At 42.1% G+C, this 24,707-nt stretch overlaps 1 long non-coding RNA gene across 1 annotated transcript; it reads left to right on the top strand.

Annotated features, from left to right (window-relative positions):
- The first annotated feature begins 418 nt into the window (after window positions 1–418).
- On the top strand, window positions 419–2,528 carry LOC144701257 (uncharacterized). Its single transcript, XR_013580962.1, has 2 exons — window positions 419–2,138; window positions 2,218–2,528. It is a non-coding gene; the product is annotated as an uncharacterized LOC144701257 (long non-coding RNA).
- The last annotated feature ends 22,179 nt before the right edge of the window (window positions 2,529–24,707 follow it).

Genomic DNA, 24,707 nt, shown 5'->3' with positions numbered 1-24,707 from the left:
CTTCTTCTTATGGCTCCCAAAGCCTTATGATGGCGCACACCATCAGAGGTCGTCGGCGACGTCGTCCACATTGCCCACCACCGTCGTCGAAGATTGGGTGACAAATGCTCAATCATCGTATATCATTTTCATCGTTGTTTCTTTCATGTTTTATGTTTTTCCCCGTCGCATTGTTGTGTTTTTGTCGCATTCGCAACGTGTTTCATCCATCCATCATCTTATCATCAAGGGAGAGGGGCCTTCCTTTCCCCCCTTCTCCCTTGTCCCTCATCTTTTTCTTTGTTTTAATCTCCCTCTTCATTTTGTAATGAGAGGGCCCATTATATAAGGGCCCCCTTAATGGACCCTTTTTTCCTTCATTTTTGTTAGCCCACTTGGGGGCCATCCCTTCCCCCTTTGTAAGGGAAGAGAGGGCGCCCTAAGAAAATTAGACCAGGATTTCTGAAGTTTTGAAGTTGGTTGGGAATTTCTTGGTCGCCCCTCACAATCGAAGAAGGAAATCGAGGGGGAAGGAAGAAGATTGAGCTGAAGAAGAATTGGATGACACTTGCAGAAGTGGAAAGGGTGATCGAAAGTCTTCCCCCGCAAGCCTGCTCCCTGTGTGCCGCCGTGGGCGCGCTGGAATTTTCCCGTCCGCCATGCATACTCTGTGGGAAAGACTCACGATTTCACCCGGGGGTGGAAAGCTTGCTCTCGCCCATCCAGGAGATTGCTCGGTGATTGGCCGCTAAGGGGGAACCCTGTCCTCCCCTCACCCTGTCTATTTTCACCGTCAGTTCGGTCGGGGATATTTCGGACGCACCCAAATCCGCACGGAGAATCCGCCGCCGTTTCCACGACGATTGGTCCAGGCGGTCTCCTCCGGGCGTCACTTGCCGCCGCAATTTGACGCCTCTTGCCGTGGGAACCCCTTTGCCCGCGTGTTAGGACGAAGGCGAGAGGCCATGCCGGTCTGCGTTGACTGCAGACGACGACCGGCTTCTTAACCGACCGTTGCTGAATTAGTCGCAGGTGCAGACCTTGTGACGGGAACGACGACGGTGAACTCCATCTGTTTGGATAGTGCCCGTCCGAGACGTAACAACTCCAGCACCCCGAGATCTGCGTGTTGGAATCCCTGTGCCACGCGCTGTCGCTCGCCCCGCCACCGGGTTTTGCCGCGCTCTTACTCCTCTGGACGCACCATCCATACCTTACCGGACACTTGAACCGCCCGCCGCGGCCATTCTGCTCCTATTCTTCCTTCCTCCGATCCTTTGAGTAAAGCTCCAGCAACATTTGCACGTCGAGCTGCCGTGTCTACTTCGGCGCCTCTCCGCCCCACCCGCTTCGACACGCCACCTACGACGACGAGATCCTGCACTACGAGCCACCGTTGATGAGATACGCCATCCTCTCCTGTTGCTCATTTAAATTATTCTCGTCAGCGAGTGCTGGTTGTTAAAATCTGCACCGAATGCGACTGGTGTGGGTTTCGGGCAGAGTAGACTGTAGGGATGTGCCGGAGAAGGTCCGGCGTAGCTCAACTAGCCACGACGCAGGAACATAGATAGAACCTGGAGGCAAGGAGCCGAACAGCTGGAAGTGCAAAGAGGAAATGGCATAAGCGAACTGTTGAAGCTCAACGGCAATTGCTGCGTTAGCATTAGGCCGAAGCGGGAGGGGTAGGCATTTGTTTGTGACGCCGTTGATAGCGATAGACCAGCAGGGATGTGGGCATCAGTAAACACTATCGGAGCCCCTCATGACACACAAGAGGAGGTTGTCGTCACGTGCGCACAAACCGTCTGGTGATCCATGAGCAATCCATAGTAGCTTAGACTGTCAAGAAGGTTCCTGTTGAATTCATGGTCCAACAGGAGCCGGTTGCGACCAACGTGGTTGTTCACAGTGCCAGAGTATGCCCTAAACATCAGCAAAGTCGTCCAATTATCGGAGGACCCGTTAACCCAGGACTACTAAGAACAGGCCAGCAAGCATCCGCCCAATAGAGCTCTGAACGCTGTCAAGAGAGAAACACACCGTCGAAGCGGATCTGCCCTAGATGGCAGTTCCTTTGACCAGCTACGGGCAAGGGATTTGGTGGGAATTCCACAATTTCTCCTTAGGAGTGGCCGGCAGCGTCATCCTACACAGGAGTGAGCCCTTCCTCAGGGACCAATCAAGGAAATTTGCACAGTGGTTGCCTCGGCATGATCAGTGTCTTCCCTCGCGCAGGTAGCGCAGCGCGGAGGATGGGCTAGCAATCACAGTGGTCAGCAAGTCCCCAACGAGCATGGTCGGAGCAACCGCTGCACGCCTGCCGTAAGGAGGTAGCGGAACTTGGAGACTGACGGCGACACGACAGAATCCTACTGGGGGAGAAGATCCTCAACCCGATGTGGGTCTCTCACCGTAACCCCCTGGCGGAAACTCTCCTTCTCCCCGTTCAAACTCCTTCCTCCTTGTCTCCTTTCTTCTTCCTTCTAGAGTGAGACCTGAATTCTCAACGAGGAAACTAAATAAAAAAACATGTCTGAGTTCTCCTAGGGTCCCACTTTACCCTTTTAAGGGGGGATCAATGGGCCCCACGGAGGTCCACAAGGGGGGGGGCGTTATATATTGGGCCTCCATTACAACCAAAAAAAATATATAAAAGGGGTCGGGGAGGGGCCCAAAATAACTAAGGACCCCTTACAAAATAAAATTTAAAAGATACTGACAAATGACAGAAAAAATGACGGACACATCACGACATGACGACGATGACTAAACGAGACCAAAAAGATAAACACGACTAAATGAAGAGGGTGAAAGAAACCAAAACACGATAAAGATACATGCGTAGTTGGCGCCTCAGCATGACGGTCAGACGAAATGCTGACCGGTGGTCCGTCGACGACAAGGATGACGGTGTTGAAGACGTCTTTGAGGGAGCAAGCTGGCGTGCTCCATCATGTCCCTGGGTTTGATGTCGTGCGCGCGTGGATTATGGCCCTCGGCATATCTGCCAGTCAGTTGTACCTCATGCCTTGACATCCACCTACAACACCCTTGTGCTCAATGCTCAGCCTTGACGCTCCATGCACTACCAGTGCCTGCGCTGACACCTCTATCGCTTTGGTCCACATTGATGCTGCCATGCTTGGTGCCTCAATACTTGGTGCCTGTGCAACACAACACTAACAGTGATAAGCTGAATTCTATTGTAATTAACTAGGTTAATTACTATTATTGTTTATAAGCAACCTATACAATTATATATATAATGAACCCTCCATCTTAAGATGTACATGATGAGCAGAGGGTTCGTCCATGGGGACATAGAGTTCAAGGATTTAATTCAAGATATTTAGAATGTAGTTTTAGAAGATTTAATATTGATTAGATATGATCCTTAGTGAAGATCATATTTCCAAAGTTAAATGGGAATGATCTTTTTTAATTTCAATTCTAAACAAAGGGTAGATCCTTAGAGATCATAAGGGAAGAAATTTGAGAAGAGGCAGGTAGGAGAAAAGAGAGAATCATAAGAGAATAAGGTCCTCACTTCATTCACCTGATCCTGAAAAGAAGATCTAGAATCAGAAGTGTAATGAGATAAGGAGAGTACTTGATATTGGGTTTTGAAATGATAACAGTTGGTGAAGAATATGGGCATTTATAGGAAAGTAAGGAATAAATAATCCATCTAATTTTTAGAGTATTCTTCTATATGATAATAGAATATGATCATAAGCTAACTTCCTTCTTCAATGAAGACAAGGGCTAGTACATTTTACCCTAGCCAAGATGATTTAATGACAACACAGATGAAGATCCATCAAGATGAAAACTAAAAATTAAATAAAATGCCAGGACCCACTTCGATCCAAGGAGAGCTTCCCTCTAAGTGTAGAGTGTGGCAGAGCATCCAAGAATGAAAAAAAGAGAGAAAATTAAGGATTTATACATAGGTAGAGGAGTGAGACAATTACACTTTCCCCCCAAGTATTCCTTAATTTCTTTATTTTTGCGGCTCTTCTCGTCAATCCATTTTTATTGATGGATAGAGGATACAATGAAGAAATAGCCCTCAGAATATGAGCTCAATCCAATGGTTGGATCTTCAAATAGTAATGTTTGAATCTGGAGCAATCAAAGGCATTCTATCCTTTTAACCTTCTCTCTCTCCATGAAATTTGCAGGAAAACCCCTCTATTATTGCAGAAGTTTATTTGGATGTCCCTCTAAAAATATTTGGATGTATACCCTGCACTCCTATTTTTTCTGGAAAATTGTGAAAAGACCATCTATTTTGCCAAAAAAAGTTCAAATATCAAAAACTTCAATAAAATGGGAGATTTATGACTGCGAAAACTACTAAGAACAGTTTTAGAGCCCTTTTCCTCATATTCTGCACATGATAATCTCAAGAAAAATCCAAAAAACAGTAAAAATCAGGAAAATTCAGAAGAATATATTAAAGAATTTTTTTTTTCATTTTTACTACGATAACATGTAATTGTAATCATTTAAGTGCAAATACAAATGCAATACATATAAAATTAATACTGGAAGTTACATGTTATCAACTGCAACTGTCTCATTGCTTTGTGTGCAATGCTTAGTTTCAAGAAAAAAACCTTCAAAAAAATCCTTTTCATTTCTTGCTGTAGAAAATTTAGATGAATCATAAGAAATTTATATTATTTTTTATATAAGAAGTCACACTGAATGAAGAAAAAAGAAACCTAGAAACGATCATTCCTGTTGGGTACCTTGCTTCTTGGAGTCAAGGTTGTTTTAAAGCACTTGAATTGAAGTAGCGCTTTTTTAATACGGGTTGTTATTTTTTTCTTGAAGTTCTTCTTTTTCTTCAAATAACCAAGAGAGTTTACGAGGGGGGCCAACCTCAGGTGCGAATTTATGAGCAGGAGCGACGGAGCAAGAAAATAAGAAGGAAAAGGGAGGCCACCCATCCTCGTTCGAATAGGAGGGTAATCCTATTCATCAAATGGCACTCAGTTCATATCTGTAAGTAAATTCGATCATTAAACAGGTTCAAAGAAAGGGTGTTTCTATGAAATCATTGTAAGGTATCCATGATTAGCCAGCCTATCCGCAGGAACCTTCACGGACAAAGAATGGAGGCATGCATATGTAGAAGCAACGATTTGATCTCAGCCGCCCAACTTGTAATGCGCCAAGGTGCAAGGGATTCACTGCCAGAGAGAAAGCATTAATTTTTATTCAAAAATGAATTCATAAAATTTTATCCTAATTTTAATGAATTAATTCAAGAATGAATTTATTTTTTGATTTAATGAGCCTTTACTGTGTTTAATTTTGTTTTGTAATTAATCAAAATTAAGCAAAAGCGTAGATGTGATCTTAGTAATTTTGGTCTAGATACTCTGGGTAGGATAATATTGATTCTTGCGTCAGAGTAATTTGAACTACCAAAATTTAAATCAATCTGATAAATCAACACAATTTTTTATGTATTATACTGGGAATTTATAAGCAAGATAGGGGTTTTGAAATTTGCCTTGAAGATGGACAAAAATTTCAAGGAAATTTTGGATTTAGGTATTTTAAGCGTTGAATTGAATTTCCCAACAATCAATTAACGGATCAAGAGAGTGAAAGTAAACGAATTAACCTAGAGAGAGAAAGTAGAAAAAATAGAGGAAAAGGAATTCAAGATGAAATTTGACCCTAATCTATGGATCTAAGATGCAATATGAGATGATGTAGAACTAAGAACTAAATATGATATCCTTTGTCAGATTCAAATTATAATGCTAATCATCATTCAAATCAACTCCAAGGGGATGTACATTTTGGCCATGCCTTGATGTTTGAAATCATTCAAGAAGAAGTTCAAATAGTGAAGAAGAAACTAACAACTTATATGTTTGAACCAATATCTAGCCAAATTCTTGAGGGAGAGCTTCCTCAGTGCTTTTCCCATTATTCCCAACCTCTGATTTATAATCCAACCTGTATGTATTGAAGAGGGTGAAAAGATAAACCTACTGTAAAAATTTGAGTGCAATCAGACATCTGGATCTCAATATATTGCCATTTTACTGGGGATTAATCCTAGCCGTTGGATGTTTTATCTCTTCTCCATGCAAATAGAAAATGACCTTTTCTGATTTGTTGCATTGTTTTCTTTGCCCTCAGATGGTACGCTGCCACATTTTTGCGTGCTTCCAAAGGCCGCAATGAGTTGTTGATCAAGATTCTTCTTGAGTGGGTAGGTGATTTGTCCAAACTAGACGTTAAAAATTGATATTAAGTCGTTTGTAAGGATAGTTATGTACCAATCAACAATTTTATTTCCTTGCTAGTAGTATTTAGTAAGGGTCGATCCCTCAGGGAGCTAGGTAACTAATTAGGGTGAATTTCAATTAGAATTTCAAATTTCAGATCACGTTAGTTTTTTAAGCTGGTTTATGATCAATGAAAAAGATGAAAATGATTTTTAGTAGGCACAGGAAATTTTCTTTGCAAAGCCTAGGTAGAGAGTGATTTGTGAGATTTTTCCAGAATTTTTTATCGTCTCTAGAGAGGGATTAAAAATTCTGAATTTAAATGAGTTGTAATTCCCTTATCCGGTTCAAAGTCATTGAACCGGATGAGAGAGAGCGGTCTAGATCGTTACCGAACTGAGTAAACTCAATTCGGAGTGATTCGCGACAGTTGAGTAAAGATAGAGGGAGAGGGCGCACAACGTGGGTGCTTCCGTCGTTGAATGGGCGGGCGGAGGGGCCTTTTGTGCGTTGATGCTTCAGCGCTCCGCTGCTAGTCACGCGGGCGGAGGTCCTCTCACGTGCGGGTGGACCCAAACAGCGATATCTGGAGTTCCAGATATTGGTTTGACACGTGTGAGTAGGCGTTGGAAAGCTTGAGACGTTGGCTATCCGTTTAAGATAGCCAAGAAGCTTAGGTAAATTGTAGGAGGATATAGGATGAGAAGAAGCACGTAACCTTTTTGTCACACCCAAAGGGCCCAAGGTTGTTTCTCCAGCTCCCTACCATTTGGCTTTGAGATCCAGGACGCGCCCAGAAGACTGCTTGCACCTTCAGAATGAAGGTGGACCCAGGAACAAGCTTAAACAAAAGGAAAGTGAACAAAACAATTCTCAATTCTTGGATGCCCTCAAGGAGGGCGTGGGGGGCCCTTTTATAGGGGTACATGTGTTTGCTCCAGCTATTCTTGGTTGTTGGATCATGGATGAACGTCCAGGATTGAGTTCTTGAGGCCTCAATCCAGGCGATCAGACCCCAACCAACCAGATTCCAACTGGCTATAGTTAGTAACAACTAACTCTAACAAATGGGAAGGGAAAAGAAAAAGTTTGTTAGAGTTAGTTACAACCCATCCCTAGCCCTTGGATTTGAGCTGGAATGAATGGATGGATGGGTTCCACCTCATGAATCCTGGGCTGGATCTCAACCCTAAGCTCTCTTCCAAACAGGATCTGCCAGCTGGATTCATCCTCATGTGCCTTGATCATCTGGGAAGCCTCCAAGGACGTTCTAGAAGGTTTTATTCAAGCTCCTTTACACCAAACCTATCCATTGAGTCAACTCCACTAGTTAGCATGCATCTTTTTCTTCATGGTTCCTTTTGACTTGAAATTGTGTCCTAAGCCTCAGGACACCTGTCTTGACTTCCCCATAAATTTTGTAGTTTTATGACCACCAAAAGTCAACCTTTGACCTGAAAAGTCAACACACTAGGGAAATTGTTAGATTCATATCCCACTTGACTCATTGAATCTAGTGGGGATTAGAAATATCCCTCAAATCCTCTTACAAGTAAATCCCAAATTATGCAACTTTGTAAAGACACGTCAAAAGCATTGATAGAAACCTTAATTAAGCAGAGAATGTAAGTTCTTTTTATCAGTGGGAAAGTGGAAGGCATGATCTCATTACTACGCAAAATAAGAATTTTTGGCAATGTTATACTTGTTTTTAGGAGATTTAAGATGAATAATGCATGTAGGATAGCAGGATAGCAAAACATCGCCTATTCTGATTCCCTATAAAAAAATTTCAAAATAAACGCAATTTCTTTCTTAATTTAAATGCATGCAGAATTGATTCGCGCATGCAATCAATGCATGCGGCGAATTGATTCTGCATGTATTTGTTACGCAGAATATTCCAAAAGTACAAAAGACATTTTTTAACCTTTTCTCATCGCTGCCCGTTCCAGGTTTTTGAAATAATGATTTTCTCATTATGGCATCACGCATTGCTATGCCATGATGAGCCAATAGAGCATTCATTTTACGCATCCAATTATTCGCCTGAATTTTGGGTGAATGATGTGGATGCCTCGTAATTTTAAATAAAAAATGTTTTTTAAATGTCAAATAAATTCTAAAATATATTCTTTGAACTCTAAAAATTATTTCTTGGTGATATATTTGCCCGAAAACATAAAAAATATAAAAAAGTCTAGAAAAATATTAACAAGCTCTAGCCAAGTATTTTATGCGCAGCAAAAAAATTCTTCAATGCACTGAGGTTAAATGTCATGTAAAAAATATTAAAAATTGAATAATAATCATAAAACTATAGTGAAAGCCATTTATGTCCATTTAATTATGATAACATCCTAATATGGCTACTAAAAGACACACACACATATATATGTAATATTTATCAATTTAACATTATAATTTGAAATTTATCAATGAACTGGAAGAACTCTATTGAGGCCTCTCCAAACCGCAGGAGATGGTTGCCCATCATACGGTTCATCAACAATACTTGCTTTTGAGGAATAAATGTATTATTAAGAAAAGGATAAAGATATATTCGCGTGGGAGAGTGGAGCCTCGATAAGCATTCTTTATAGGAAGATCCTTGGCCCCTCTTCATTCTATGTAGGGGTCTCTTCTCTGCCCACATGGAAGCGAGGTTACGAATCACTCAACTTTTTGTTTTGATTTTTGTGAAAATAAAAGTGGAAAAAACTGACTCACATTTCCCAGTCAAAAATAACTTGACAAAGGTTCTGAAGGTTATCTGCGCAGTGGATAAAAAGGCGCAGTTTTCCTTCAGAACCCTCTTTTTGCTCTGGAAATGAGAACTAATAGACTCGGGGAGGGAGCCGGTGAAGCGTGTCATTTTTTATGGAAAGAAAGATATCATTCCTTTGGAACCTCTTTATTGAATTCCTGACGTGAACATAGTGGTCTCTGACCAGGACCAGGAACCCATTTGAATTTGGACCTTGACATGTCGGTTTTTTTTAACCATAGGCATCTCTCTAGGAGGTTGGCAGGCTCATCATGAATTAGGTCAGGGTGGCTGGTGGCTTCAGGATCCCATAGAAAATGCTTCTTTTATGCCTTGGGTAACAAAATCCCCTCACATTTGGATTACGCATTAATAGTTGATCAAGTTTAATAAACTCACCTTCAAAAACAAGAAGTTTCAGTCCTGGAGGTATAATATCAATCACTTGATGCCCATCTAATGGATAAGTTATGGTTATTTCATATCCCTTTTTCTCTTTTTGTACTATTTTGCTTATTACACCTACGGGTGTAGCATTATAGACTGAATTGTTACTCTTGCTGCCATCAAGATAAATCTGAGATATGAAACAATGAGATCCCCCTTGATCCTTGCGGGATGTGCTTGATGATCCCCTAACATATGCTAACTTGGGGAATTTTGACTCTAGCTTTTCCAAGAGTCTCCGCTAGTTAAGCCACATCCAGTAGACTCCCTATTCTGCTCATCCCCTTCGTCAGCTGTTGATCTAGATATGATAACCTAGGTCCCTAAACTTGGGATGGATGGCGGAGCGTAGGTGGCAAGCTGTTATACGGAGATGGTGCTTTACCCATAGATGCTTCTCCAACTTTCGTAAGAGTTGTATGGGAGTCTTCCTCGGAGGTACTTCCCCAATTACTGTAACGGGGAATTCTATCATACTCCGAGCAGCTATGGTTATTGATCTTGCGAAGCCTACCCAAATGTTCAGCCCAGATTGTAGGAAGTGGGTGATCCATTTTGGTATTTCTTTGAGAAGCTCTACGGCACCCACGATTCCCAGTAGTGGGTCGTCAACATATCGCGTGTAACAAATGATGGAAATATATGTGGCCGGCAAGCCAATCACACATTCCACATCTCGTTCCATATTCATTAATAGAACACATTCATTATAGTGCAAGTGTGATGCGTATAATGAAGTCCATGAATACTTGATCGGACTTAGTGAATTATGATGAGATCGTAATGCGGAGATCACTCGTCTTTAAGCATGTGTTCTAAACATTCTTATTCAAAGGATACACGAGAAGGACATCGAAGTATCCGGATAGAATAGCACTATCTAGCCTCACTCATATGATGAGTATTGCCGGTCCCGTAGCCATTAGTGTGCCGACACTAAGGATAGATAGTGGGTGCTCTTCAGTGGAAAGAGTTCACTGAATTGATCCGTACGAATCCCTGAATGGTATTATACCGAACTGTCAATCAGGTTGATTCACGTCATGGTTGTGTAAGTGGTCCTTAGACCTGAGACACCAAAGACATCCTGTGGACGGACGGTTGTACTTTGGCTATGGCCAACGAGTCTCTAATCATGGGATTCTAAACGGTCTTAGTTCGGGTGCATCAAGAAGTACACGAAGTCGATTGAGTGGTCAAGATGGGATCGTCCACCATCGGTATAAGAGGTGACAGCTCAAGGAAGATGATGCGATGAAGTCCTTGGCCAAGGCAGTGAAATATCGGAGAATAGTTCTCCGATGATTTCCAAATGCATCAGTACTAACTCGGATGATCGATTAGGGTTTGACAGTTGACCATACCCTAAGTCTTCCAAGGAGTGTCAAGTGGATGAGGGATTATACATACACTGTAACCGATGACGAACAGGTTCCATGAGTGAGTCGATACACACTCCTTTGTATCTTCTAGGACACGAGGTGTAGCTTGGCACCCCACGTGTCGGAGTCTCGACCTATCGATTGGGTTAAATCTATCTGACATTAATTAATCTATATGATGATATAGTTCAGTAATTTGGATGGCCAATAAAGGTTATTGGGCCGCTGGAGTCGTTAAGTAGACTGATACATGGGCCTAGAGGGTCACACGCAAATGGTCTTTTGGACGTTGGAAGATATACTTAAGTTTTGGGGGTTTTTATGAAAAATACCCACTTAGTATAAATAGGGAAGGCCCTGAACAAAATTCACCCAGGCCAGAATTGTTGAGGGGCCTTCCCCTTCTTCTCCACTCTCCCCACACCCCCTCTCCACCCCTGATGTGATCGGGACGACGTAACGACGCCGACGGAGATCGAACGGGGCTGGTCAACGAGAAGGAGGAGATCCGATGTGCCGAGGATCGTGTGGATACATCTAGAGGCTACACACTTGAGCAGCTCGACTCGTCTCGCTCCGGGATCGAAGAAATCACGAATCGGATTCGTGTAAAGGTATGTTGTTTAATGTTTTTATCGATGCCATTCGATTCACAATTACGTTTTCCGCTGCGCATCATTTTATTCTGTTCATCCATCTCAAGGCCACCAGAACCCAACAACAAATTCATATTGAATACTTTTTATAATTTTTTAAAGTTCTATTTAATTATCAATTTAAGTATTTCATTTTTATGATTATACATGAAAATTATACATATATTAGTTCCTTACATTACTAGTTTAAATAATTTTTTCAAAAAATTTATTAGTACTTTTTAATATAGTAAAATTGGATTTTAATTAGTTTTGGTATTGCTATAAAGAACTTATATCCTTATAATATATAAGGTTTAAAAGAGTTCTTATATAATTAAGTAGAAAAGCTAATAAATAGTATAGTTATAATAGTTAAATTAACTACTCTAGTTATTTTTTTGTAATTAACTATAATATAGTTAAGTAAGATATTTTTTATGCTAATCAATATTTAAAAATTAATACATAACTTTATACAACTACATTAGACAAAAAGGACTCCAATATTAAATTAGAGAGATACAATTTCGGCAATATATAAGATTATAATATACAAAAAATATAACTACAAATAAATACTATAAAATAATTCTGAAATAGAGAAAAGATAAGAAAAAAATAAGCTAAAAAACAGTCAAGATACTCATAATTTGCATGTTATAAGTTATTTTGGTTATGCGTGTTATAATTTGCCTATAAATGGAAGGGTAGGATGGGTGGTACCGCTCAGATTGCGGCCAATCTTCCTAACTATGCGTGGGCTGGGCTTAGAGCGCGTGACGCATATTACACAAAAGCGCCACTTTTTGTGGAGGTCGCATAGCTGCCCGACTAGAAGAGCAACTTGCTCTGAAGTGTTGTCACACAAGATAGACACGCCCTCCGCCAGCTGGGCGGGCGAATCTAAGTTATCTTTGATCGATATTATGTTGCCATGAAGCTAATCACACTACCACGTTTATTTGAGTTCATTGAATAAAATATTTACATTTATTATTATCCCGTGCAATGTTTACATAAATATTTACCATTTTCTTCTCTTCCACTTTGGCCAACAATAACCACACAAGGTTTAGTGACTATATGATTCAACAATAATCACACAAGGATAAATTCATATAAACTTCCATTTCCTTGTATATTTGATAGAAAATCACCACCTGGGTCCTAGAGTGCCCCTCAAGGCCACTAGCGCATATCCTAAGGTGATCATCACCACCTGCACCTCACATCTTGACGTAGTGGAACGTGTAACCAGACTAGTGTCCAAGTCAACCACTCAATTTCCTGTCATCCACATCGCCTAACAAAACGTGGCAGCAAGGGACAAACCACCCATACCACAACTAGCTGGGAGGATGACACTACTAGCAAAGACCGTCTAGCAAAAATGCCATAGGTGAAGCGTGGAAGACCAGCTCTGGTGGAGCAACGCATAGGTGCCAATGGAAAGATAGCCCGAACGGTGGAAGAGCATGGAAAGGCCAGGTCATTTGACAGAAATGGAGGCTTCAATACGAACGGTTCAATCATTCTTGAAGAGGTTCTGAAGAGTTTACGAGCAGGTCAATATTAGGTGTGACATTAGGAGCATTTACGAGCGGAAGCGACAAAGTCTCAACCTTATTACAAGCACGAAGGGCTGGGCCACCTTGAATGGCGTGAGCCGCATGCGAGGAGATCCGCACTATGGTTTTCAAGGCGATATGGCCGAAAGACCAGCTGGTACCCACCCAACTAGAGGAACTGAGAAAATAATAGAGGTCAAAACTTATCTTCAAGTTTAGAGGGCGATCGCAGAGTCACTAAATGAAGTCCTCCGTTTATTTTGGAGGTTCAGCATCAGAACGAGGCAGATATGACTAAGTGATATGGAAGAAGAAATGAAGCCATTCGAATTTGGATCTTGACATGTCAGAGTTACCGGCCTAAGCAGCTTTACTAGAGCCACATTGACCAAAAGCGCATTGTCGCATTGCACTATAAACAGATTTCTGATTCTGTCTTTCTACTCAAGAGGCATCGACCCTTCCCCTCATGGCGAGACACTTTGAGGTGGGTAGTTCATCTAGGGCAAATGCCTCCTAAAGAGCAACAGAGATGTGCAAAGGTAGGCCCAGATGTTGATTCTGCTCGTGAGCATAATGGTATAAGCCTGCCGGACTGTGAGATAGACTGGTCGAGTAGAGACAAAAGTTAGCCATAGTGATCTAGGAGCCCGAGTGGAAGGGCTCTCGCTCAAAGGATCTGATGGGGGATCATCCAGCTTTGAAAACCATGGCAAACCGCTTCATCGAGTGAGGGCTCACGTGCGAGACCTAGCCTTCCGAGTACCCGGCCCAGTCAACAGGCCACAAAGGTTTGACTTTATCTTTCCTTACATTTTCCTTGTTTAGTAGGCCGGCCATGTATGTCGGCTGCGTATGTGTTTGTTTTTGTTTTTTCACACGTGTTTGGACCATTGTATGGACTTACACATTTATGCCTGTGTGAGCCCATGTGTAAGCATGTTAGCGGGCTCTCTCTCCGATTAGGGGGCCCAAATTACTTTAGTTGGGCATCCCCTTTATTTCTAAGCCGGAAGGCCCATATTTGACCCTATAAAAGGTGGGGCTGCCCATAGGAGATAAAGAGATATGAAAATATTAAATAAATGGGAGTTTATAAGGATTTTCTTGTTTTTTAAGTTATTTTAGGTTTTTGAATTATTTACGAAAATGCCACAATAAAGTTAGGGGAGAAAAAAAACCTTAGAGATCGCTGGAGCTCTGCCGCCGACGCCGGTAGCCGCCTTCCCGCTCGCGATTGCCATCCCCTAAGTTGCCCATGCCAGTGTCGTGGTAGTTCGGGATGCAACAACGGCTGCATCTGCCTGAGGCAACCATAGCTACCAACCGCAATCATGGCCGCCAGCTACGGTCGCACGCTATGGCCGTAGTCACAACCAGAGCCGCGACTACCAGCCATGATCGCACTCGCAGCCATGGCCATTGCAGCCATACCTGCAAGCTGCACTGTTGGTCGTGATTGCAATCGTAGCCGCGGTCGCAATAGCAACAACGGTTGTGAGCCACCATAGTGATCGTAGTTGCAGCCGTGGCCGCTAGTCACTGCCACGGCCGCAATCGCAGCCGCGGGAGCTAGCCGCTGTCGTCGTGCCTTGCCATCACCGCTAGTCACCATCGTTACTGCTCCTATCGCTGCCGTCGTTCGTCAGTGCCCTCATCGTCTCTCGTCATCGCCCGACCGCTTACCAGGTCGCCTTTCGGCCCCGTTATCACAGATACAAACATCAGGCCAACCGTCGCGAATCAGGTACACCCACAGTGCTTCCCTTTTACACGTTCAATTATTTCTTTCAGTGCCTCTTGAGCGTGTCTCCACCGCCAGGGTTAGATTAGTGATAGATAGGAAAACGTCAGTGGGAATAGGTTTCTATTTGTATGATCTTTGTTGGTGCTTTGAACGGTGCTCGCACGAGTGGCAATAGTCATACTCGCACCGTTTGACCTCAACCGATCACAGGAAATATCTCAACCTCCCCGAGGAGGAGGTAGATATATTAGGCACACAAGTATACGCACAGGAAGAAATGAACTAACTCGTGGGGTTAGTTTATTTCTATGCCTTAGGGAATAGGTCCCTCCCTCCAAGTGTTAGCCCCTAACTAGTCGGCATTCCTTGCCCAGAGGCCTGCGTGCTTATTGGGAAGGTTTGTCCGCATGTTTGGCTCACGACATTTTAAGGACTGAGTCATTATGGATAGCGATATCCAAATACCTGATCTATAAGGCCATTGCCACTACTAGTGGTGATTCACGGTAGACTGCGCATGTGCCCGTCCACGTCCAAGGTGGGACGGATCAGGTACAGTCTGTGCGTGTTGGGCGCGCGGGCCGAACGGCACAGGCGCACGCACGCAAGCATGGCGTGCCAAGGCCAAGTGCCACGCGCGGGCGCCAACGCTCCCCGCCAGCGTTGTGTGCGAGAGCGGGAAGCGCTGCGCGCGGGTGCGGGATGCACAGGCCGGGCGGCATGCCGCGAGCGCAACGCACGGAGTTGTGCGGGATGCCGCGCAGCAGCCGCGCGGGCGGCGCGCTCATTACGTGTGCGGGGCGCGCGGCTGGGAGACATCCCCGCCAGGAATTTTGATGCAACTCATGATAATAATAACTTTTCCCATAATAGTGAGACATGGTTGCTTCATATCCTTAGAAAATATTATCTATTGTAAGCAATAAAATGCAGTGCAATAATAAAGATCAGATGAATAAAAAGCACCTTAGAGAAAATTAAACCAAAAAAATTTTGAACACGATTTTAAAGCACAAAACTCATCAAAATCAAAACCAATTGAATTTCCTTATTGCTGCTTCCTGGCAATGGCGCATATTGATAAGCCAAAAATGGGGGTACATTTTATCAAATTTAATCCCTTGTCATTGTAAATTTTAGCTTATACAATAAAATTTATAAAAACCCTACTTAAGATGTGTAGTGATAAGTAAAGGGTATCGTCCAAGGGAAGCTAGTAAGGAATTGAATTTGATGATTTTCTTGATTATTTAACCCTAATTAGAGTTCATTTGATCTTCAACGAATATCAAATAAATCTAATTAGACAAGGAAGTTAGAAAGAGGGGTACAAGAGATGAGATAAATAGCAGAAATATGGGGCTCTAATTGAATTATTTGATCCAACTGAAAGGATCAAAGAATTCAATTAGAGGGATTAATAAGAAAGTTTTGATTTGTTTTGGGTCATTCTGTAGGCTTTATAATTCAGAAATAACTACTCTATTGGGTAATAAAATGGGAAATTTAATCTCTTCGAAATTTAAGCTTTTTTTATAAGTTTTTTTTTCTCAATATGCACTTGGAATAGCTAGGTAAATCTCTCAATTTCCCCACACAATCCTAGCAAGGGCCTGTACATGCCGCTTAAGCCAAGCAATTTAGAAGTTCAGACCAAAATCCAGAAGAACGATCAAGAAATTCAACTAACATCATCCAAAATACACCAAAAATTCAAGTACAAAGATGGAAAAAGTACCAAACAGGTTGATCCAAGCTGGAGCTCCTCTCTCTCTTGTAGTTGTGATAGAGAACCATCAAGAATGAACTCCTCTCGAAATTTGGCTCTAATACTTAGGTTACATAGTGAAAATTACAATTTTATCCCTATGTAGTAATTATTTTTATTGATCAATGTAGGCTTGATCTGAATGATCCAATCATACAGATGGATAAAGGTGGTCAAGCAAGCAAATCTATAAACAAATCATCTCAATCGAACTTGAGGATCAGAAGTTATGAATAAATGAATTTTGACTAATCGTAGCCTTTGGATTGAAATTCATTTATTTATTAACTTTATTTTTTAATATGCAATGATGAGTTGAATGCTGATTGGCCGACGCATTTGAATATTAAAAATCAGGTTCAATCTTGTAGTGCCACATATCCCCTATCCTCGAATCTAAAATAAAGAAAAAAACAATTAAAAAAACAACTTGATATATAACAATTTGCACGTACGTGTACGCTCTTTATATTTTAAACCATTCAAAAGGTGCCATGTCACCTCCCATGCATGCACTTTGCATGCACAGCACGGGAGGTGAGCTTACCTCCTTGAGAGAGACTGGCCTGAAATTGCTTAATAAAGTCCCTGATAAAATGGGCGTGTCCAAATGGACGCCGCTCAAAAACTATTTGTATATATATCCTTTTTGCTTTCTCTCTCCTCCTTCGTCTAAAAAAAACCATTAAAAATTAATTGCAATAAAACACTGTAGCTATTTTAGCTGCTGATAACTATGACCGAGAGCTGTTTTAAGGGCATAATTGCGGCAAAAATTAGAGAAAACCCCCTTTGACTATAGAAATTGCATAAAATATACCTTTTTCCTATTTAAAAATTCATTTCTTCCTCAAATAAACTCACAAAAATCCAATAAAATCCTATAAAATTCTAGAAAAATCAGAAATTTGTCCCCACATTAATTAACATCAAAATTAAGTTTTAAACCTACCATTTTCATTTAAAAAATATTATTCCACGCTTAAATAAATTTGATTAAATTCATATACTTAACAGAAAATTAGAGAAAAATCAGAATTCACTTGGAAAAATTAATTAACACGTATTGTATGATAAAAAACCCATTTTAAACTCTTTAAGTGCATAAAATTGTGTTAATTGCTTGAAATAAATACTGAATATAGGGTGTTATCAACGACCATTCAAACTTATTCCTATTCCTTCATGAGAAGCCTAAGACCCTCGATCCAAATTTGTTATTTTGGGAGTTCCTTTTGTGATCTTATCTCACCGCCGATCGACTCAATATCGTCGATTTTCACCACAATACTAGTGATTTGTGTGATTGATCAGACTCAAGCATTAACGGACCTCATAATTGATCGCCGTGGTGCCTTTATGAGATTTCCCTCTTGGTGGATTTCCTTTTGTCCATGGATGATTTTGGGCATTTCATGATTTTCGGAGCCATGGTGGAAGTCCTCCAACAGCGCTTGAATCTTGCCAATTTCCTCTTTACTAGATTTGACATTTTCATGTCAAACACATCAAGGTATATGCTTAACTGTACATGATCATTCAGATCAGCTGGGCTAAGATTTGTGTTACATGGGAATTCCCACTGGACTTGTCGTGATTCACTATAAGCTTTACTATGCCAAGTCACAGGTTTGTCTCTTTCCCCTTCATTTACAGTCTTAATTACTTTCATCATTGCTGTTCTTACGACTTCTCCGCTATCGAGAGAGAATCTTACGGGAACATAAGATTAGCCACCCGTTTGTAAAAGATTATTTTTTAAAACGTATTAAACCAGGTCATTCACTGGTTGGTGTGAACACTTTTGGATGGAGAACGTCTCCCGCTACATTGTCCCTTTGATTCAATCATGTGCATCATTGAGAGCTTGACTGCGTCAAAACCCGTCATGTGTCATCCAACTAAGTTGCATTTCAGGTCATTCGACTATTGACATACTTTTCGTTATTATTTTCTCAAATCATATACATTATTTCAAGGCATAAATATCACAGTTAGTGTTTATCTTCTGGACATAACACAAAGTGTCAGTTTTGACCGTCGTGTTACATCACACCTTACCCTCCTCGGAGGAGTACCTTCCCCCTTGCCCTATGATGCATACGTAGTGATGGAGGACCACCTAGTCGATTGCGCTCAGACTCTTCACCGACCAATTTGCGGAGTCCAAGCAGAGGTAAAGAACCCCCACTTCCACTATCAGATTTGATAAAACAGCATTCCTGTCACCCTGCTTCATGTCGTGTGTCTTTGTGTTCTTTTGTTTTCGTCATCTATGGATTGTCGGGAGGTCCCTCTTGCGTAATTACAGACCTGCCCCATCGTGTTGTGTTTGTTGTTTGTGCTTTTAATTGTACCTTTTAGGGGGAAGAGGAAGAGTACATGTTGACTTCTCTCTTCCCCCTAAAAGACCCCTTTAAAGGGAAGCCCAATAGGCTTCCCTTAAATGGACCCATTATTCCCTTAACTGCCATAAGTCTTCCATAAGAAAAGGGGAAAGGAGGACATGGGAAATGGACTTGATGCTTGTTGTTGAAAAGAAACCAGATCTGATTCTTATTCACAGTAGTTATCTTTAAACTTCTGTTGGGGGAGAAGAGCTTGCTCATGTTAGGTTACTTCTGATCCGATCAATCTCTTCCTCTTGGAATTATTGTCATCGATGCCTCCCCCTTGAGGATTTGCTCGACAGACATTTTCTATGCCACTTCCAAGATGCCCCTTATCTTCAACTGAAATCTCGTCAATGGTGGTTCTTTGCTTGCGTCGGAGATTTTTATTTCCCTTTTCTTATTTTCACGCTAGTGGAAAGGTCAGTCGATGCCCTCCATCTCCTTATTGGATCGACGACAACCAAATATGTCCATTGCCGAAGGTCAAGAAAATGCTGGTGTTGATGGCACTATCAACCCCATTCGGCATTTGTTAACTACTTCTGCCTTGCACTGTCCCTCCGTCTTTGCGTGATCTGCTACTTGATGAAACCACTGCTAAAGAAGACAAAGATTACAAGAAGGACTGACATCACAAAAGCGTACAATACATCTTCAGTCCCCTTCACAGAAGGTTACTCTACTATTTAATTCAACGACGTCCATCCATAACTCTTTTGGTGTGGCAAACTTGCTCACTGGTGCAACCCTACCAAGAACTTTTCCTCGTCAAAATTACTTCCATGTCAACCTACAATCTTTAGTTCCCAAATGCTCCCCACCAGCTTAACCCTCAGCCATACAAAAATTTGCTTGGACAATCATTTTCTTTTGACCACAGCGACCTGTGTCTTTTGATTTCCCCGACCTTCCAGTTGAATCTTGTTGGCCACGTCTGACGGCTCACCAAGATTTTGCGATAATCCTCTACCAGCTGCTTAGTGGCCGGTCTTCGTAATTGATCAAACGAGAGCCGATTCCTGTCGACACCCTTGTCCAATTGCAACCTGAGTGTATATACAAGCCTTGGACAATGGTGCTACAACTCTGCTCGTGGTGATCTTCACTACTTCTCTGGACTCTTGATCATGGCATAGGTTACATCCTATCTCCCCTCCTTAATTTACACTATTAATTACCCCTTTCAGTGCTGCTCACTGACTGTTCATTTGCCTCTAGTGATTTCATATGTGTTAGAATTAGTCTCTATTTAAGTGGTATCATTCTTCCTTGTCAGTGTTGGACTGGTGGCGCTTTTGGCGACGGTGCAGACTCTCTCTGATGATGAACGTCCCCTACCCTGTCTCAAACTGAGCACCTGGGTCAATTGGATCCAGTCTGTGCCTTGACTTCCCGTGTTGTTCATTATGCTTATGTCCAGATCATCGGAGATGATGTAATTCTCATAATTTTACTAATAATCATACCATTCAATTCTATATTAATACTTCTACTTGACCGTCCCCTGTGGTGTAAACATGAGCCACTCGATTCCATCACGTTGTGTTGCATCACATGGTAGTGGCAAGTTTCACCCCCGAAGGGTGCCACACTAACCAAAAAGTGCCTTCACCTACATGGCTCATCCCCACACCGCAGGGTGCGACAAGTGTACCACCTCCCCTATGTGGGGATCCTATATTGGCTAAGCATGTCCCAGCCAAGTCTACACCTACAACTTTATAGTGGGTGAAGTAGGGTTGTGCTACGCGCCCTCATACGCTACCCCTGGCTAAGGATGTTCCTTCTATTAGCACCCGGTCAGGCAAGGGTAAAGAAGTTAGGGCGCACACCCTCACCTCAAATGCCCTTTTGGACATACTGGAAGAACCCGAAATGTGAGATTGCACGGAGGTCAGGCACCCCTCTGGATCTATCTCCCACAATCCCTCTCCATCCCCTCGACCTGCATCTTCCCCTCATCTTCCTTTCAGCCTACCTCTTGCCCCTCATCATCCCCTCAGCCCACATCCTCCCACCCCCCACCATCATCCCATGTTCTTCCATCACCCCGATCATCATCCCTTATCGCATCCCCTCCACCACCCCCTCGTGCCATCTAATCATCCCGCTCCCCCCCCCAGCTGCTCCGCCTCAATCTCCTTCATCTCCCCCACCCCCACAGCCCTAGTCCAACATCTCATTGATAAGCCAAAAATAGGGATAAAAACTATGCCATTTTCAGCCCTTGTCGTTGTGGATTTTGGCTTATGCAATAAAATTTATAAGAACTCCACTTAAGACGTATAGTGATAAGTACGAGTGTCATCCAAGGGAAGCTAGTAAGGAATTTGATTTGGTGATTGTATTGGTCGTTTCACTCTGGTTAAACTGAATTTGATCTTCAATGAGGATCAAGTCACCCTAATTAGATGAGAATTTAGAAAGGGGGGTAGAAGAGTTGAGATGAATAGAAGAAATATGGAGCTCTAAATTGGCTTCTTTGATCCTAATAAAAGGATCCAAGAGGTCAATTAGAGAGGTTAAAAGGGAATTTTTAATTTGAGTTTGGTTTGTTTTTGCAACTTTGATAATTCAGAACTGAAATGGGGGTAATTTAATCTCCTAAGAATTAAAACTAATTTTTTTAGAGTTTTTCTCTTTGGAATGCAGTTGAATGCTTAGTTGAATCCCTCAAATTCGCCTCTCAATCCTAATAAGGGCTTGTACATGCCGCTCAAGCCAAGCGATTTAGAATTTCAGATCAAAACCAAGAAGAAGAAACAAGAAATTGAACTAATCTCATTCAAAATGTACAAATCCAAATACAATCAAGGAAAAAGTACCAGATAACTTGATCCGGGGTGGGACTCCTCTCTGTCACATAGGTGTGATAGAGAACCATCCAGAATAAGCTCCCCCTCTCGAAATTTAGCTTTTATACTTAGGTTATATGGTAAAAATCCCCATTTTACCCCCGTTTAGTAAAAAATATTTATCTATCAATATAGGCTGGATCTGAATGATCCAACCATACAGATAGAAAGAGGGGATCAAGACGAACAAATTCATAAAAAAGTCATCTCAATCGGACTTCAGGATCAAAAGTTATTAATAAACCAATTTAATCCATTGGATTTAGAATTGATTTATTTATTAATTTCGTTTTTAAACACGCAATGACGTGTCGCTCTCTCATTGGCTGGCGCATTTTGAATCCTCCTTTTTGCACAAAAGTCCTTAAAAAGCATGGAATTGCTTTTGGACGCCGCCCAAAAGTAATTGCGTATATGCCCCTGGCGCACTCTCTCTCCTCTGATTTCTCCTAAAAACATTAAAAATATATATAAAAAATTTCAATAAAACCCTGTAAAATTTTAAATTGGATCGTTACGCCTGCAGTGACGACCGAGAGCTGTTTTCAGGGTCTTTTTGCAACGAAAGTTCGCAAAAAGGCCCTTGAAAGTTCGAAAATAATAAAAATACTTTTTTTCTATTATAAATATACTTTTTTTCCTTGAAATAAATACATTTCCTCTTCAAATAAATCTCAGAAAAATCCTAAAAATTCGTAAAAAATTCTAGAAAAAACACAATAACAGTTCGTAAAGAACTTGTAATTCCATAGCCCCCTTAGCCTTGACTTAGCTCCTTGGCAATCATGAATGGGGTCATCACAACCTCAATTTCAAACACACAAGCTTTCTTATATTGAGAAACTTGAACTTGTAATTCAAGATTGTAACAAACTTGAATGTGAGAAAAATAGGAATTAAAACTAAAATTTACTCTAATTTTCTAATATTACTTAAAAAATAATTTTGTGTGGTAGATATATGTAAACTTATTGTGTTCTCGCAATGATGGAAGGCACGATGCAATAGTGGACGTGGAAGAGGGGGAGGCGCGGTAGAGAAAACTTGTGAACAACCGTGGCAGATTGGGCAGTGTAACAGGATGCAGTAGCACGGTGACGCGGGGTGTGATAGCACCTACACACATTGCGATGGCGAGGTGCACGGTGTGCATTAGCACAAATGGCCGCGAGGCAGCACAGTTATTAACGAGGCGGTGTCCCAACAAGGTAGTAGCGGAATCTGACAGCGGTGAGTGTGGTCCGGTAAAGGTATGCAGCTAGATGGCGGCTCAATCACGGTGTTATGCGACGTCCTAGAGTGTCAGACAAGCCCAGGCGGAGGTGACGCAACCAACGTTTGGTGGTATCGAGCTTCACTAGGTGATGGGGCACATACTGCTTCGAAGGCCCCAACGAACTACTTCATCGAGCAATGGCTCATGCGTGAGAACCATCCATTAGATAACCTGGCCTCATCAACAGCCAAAGGGGTTTGAAGTTATCTTTCCTCATGTTTTCTTTATTTAGTCGGCCTTGTATGCCGACCGCGTATGTGTTTGTTTTCTGTTTGTTTGCACATGCGTGGACCAATGTATGTACCTACACATTTGTGTGTGTGTGAGCCCATATGTGGCCGTGTTAGTGGGTTTCTCTCTCCTATTAGGGGGCCCAAATACTCTTAATTGGGCCTTCTCTTTGTTATTTTTGAGGGGGACACACATATTTGCCCCTATAAAAAGGTGTGGCCTGCCCATAAGAAGAGAGAAAATAATAAGGATGTACAAAAATGTGTTTCTTTAATCTTTTTTCCTTATTCTTAGTTTTTCATAGTTTTCACCATATTTACAAAAGTGCAACTGTGAAAATAGAGAGAGATAGAGAGATAAAAGCCGAGAGTTTGCTCGAAATCGCCGGTGCCACTATCGCCCTCTTTGCTAGAGCTTTGCCGCCGCTACCGGCGGCCATCCGGGCATTAGCTGCGGCCACAGCCGGCGGCCGCATTTTGCTGCCCTAGTTGTGGCTATCAGGCGTAGTAGCAATCCCATCCACGGCTGCAACCGGAGCTACAACCATGGCCCCCAGCCGCAGCAACGCCGCATCCACTAGCACAACTAGAGCAACAGCCGCAAATGACAGCTACCACATCCACGGGCCCTAGTCGCAACCGCAACCGCAATGGCAACTTCAACCCATATTGCAATCGCGGCCGCCAGCCGTCGTCGTGGTCGTAGCCTCGGCTGCTAGCCACTATCATTGCCGCCAACATCTGTCACAGTCGCAAACTGTCGTTGTTGCCATAGCTGCAACCACTACCGTCCACTAGCGATACAACCGCCAACCACCTGCCGTCATCACCGTGACAGCTAGCCACCTGCCTTTGCTGCCCTGACCATCAGCCGCCACCTACCTGTCGTCGTCGTGCCTTGCTACTACCACCATGCCCTTCCATTAGCGTTGTGCACAGCTATCAACGCACCTTTCTTTCCCATGACTTCTACGCCGCCGTGGCCTAGCCGTCACGCGCTACATACTTTCGCACATCTGCGCCATGTCATTGTGTTGCCTATGCATGGGTACGCCCTACTGCCATTGCGCCTGTTGGCACACTCCCTATCGCTTACGCCATCGAGCTTTGCGGTTGCTTATTGATAACACCCTAATTTCTGTCTTTATTTCGTGTTATTAGCATGATTTTATGCATTTAAAGAGCTTAAAATGGGGTTGTTATCATATATTTACATGAAAATAGTGTTTTCTAATGATTTTTGATTTTACCCTAATTTTCTGTTAATTCTATGAATTTTAAAGGATTTATTGAAGCTCGAAATAATTATTTTTGAATGAAAATGGCATATTTAATATTTTATTTAGAGATTTATCATCATGGGAATGAATCAATGAATTTTATAGAATTTTCTAGAA

This window comes from Wolffia australiana, chromosome 3 (assembly GCF_029677425.1).
Source record: "Wolffia australiana isolate 7733 chromosome 3, ASM2967742v1".
NCBI classification, from domain to species: Eukaryota; Viridiplantae; Streptophyta; class Magnoliopsida; order Alismatales; family Araceae; genus Wolffia; species Wolffia australiana.
The sequence above is the reverse complement of the archived record's forward strand: the minus strand, read 5'-3'. Positions and strand labels throughout refer to the sequence as shown.